The following is a 1,333-nucleotide window of genomic DNA, read 5'->3' as shown; positions in this document are numbered from 1 at the left end:
ATGTATCAAATACAATGCCATTACAAATAACTTATGGTCCTCCTTGCCATATTCTTGCACTGATTCCTGACTTTTGCCAGAGAAAACAATTGAATCAGGGAATCCCCTACCCTCTTCCTCCTGTGTCCCTGCACAATTTTATCATGTGTAACAGCTTTGTGGGTGGAGGGGCTTGGCCAAGGTGCAACCCCCCACACTCTGCCCACAGACCTCTGAGAAGAAGGCAGTATACACTGACTGGTATCCTGGGGTGTCCTCTGGGCCATGTTTTGTTTCTACACCCACAGACTCTCTGCTGTGCATAGCAAGATCCTCACAGCCTTTAGAGCAACATTGACATATGGGGAAGAGGACAATAAAGTGAAGGGGAAAAAATGCCTGAAAACCCTTCTCTGCTTTCATGCCCCAACCAATTGAAGAGCTTGGCAGTTCTTTTGATGTTTCTTAAAGTTGAGATTCTTCTCTGAGATGATAATACCAGATCCTGTCAGACATGCTTTGGTATCAATAGGAAGATGTAACATATGCAATGGGAATTAATTTCCACAATAGTTCTTGAGTAACTGTTATAAAGGAGGCCAGCATAACACAAAATTTGACAAAAGAAGTGTCTTATGAGAAGGCTGACATGGTATAATATTAAGGGGCAGCAGCTGCCAATGGTCCAAAAAGTGAGGAGGTGCCTTTAATCACTTGAGAGAGATTTAGGTGATTAAGAAGGTATAGGTGGGAGATACACAGTGACGCTTGCCACAGTAGAGCAGAGCCATCGAGGGATTAAACCCAACATTGGGTGTGGCTCATAAGGAAGTTTGCCTAGACAGAATCCATCTCCCCAGAAATATAAGACTGGGACCAGAGTTTGCACACTGGATGATGAAAGTTGACTCCAGAGGGCAGGAGAGGATACTGGGGACCTAAAACAGGGATAGCAGAAAGCCAGTAGAGGGAGCTCCTGGGTTCAGCCTGCCATGCAACTGGAAGCTGTCCCCTTATGCCTCCTCCTCCAGTTGCTAGCTTAGATCCAAACAAAACCCATCATTTTCCTGAACCCACAGAAGGCCATAATATGACCAAAGGTAACTTGAATCATTTGAAGATTTTACTTTTTAATCTTCCTTCTTCTGGGACCCTTGAGGGCAACCAAGTACAAAGCAACTTAAAATTGTCCATGTGAAGGATAGGCATCCATTCCCACAGAGCTTTGTCAAGCATTCCCAGTGGACCAGTGACCAGTTCTTGGCCCTTCTAGTCCTGTGCATTGTTTGAGTATATTGACCCATGTGCCCTTCCACAGCTGTCCAAGAGCCCCGAGGCTAGTGTTGATGTTCCA

Source organism: Octodon degus, unplaced genomic scaffold (assembly GCF_000260255.1).
Source record: "Octodon degus isolate 3935 unplaced genomic scaffold, OctDeg1.0 scaffold00052, whole genome shotgun sequence".
In the NCBI taxonomy this organism is placed as follows: Eukaryota; Metazoa; Chordata; class Mammalia; order Rodentia; family Octodontidae; genus Octodon; species Octodon degus.
Note: the sequence above shows the minus strand (reverse complement) of the source record.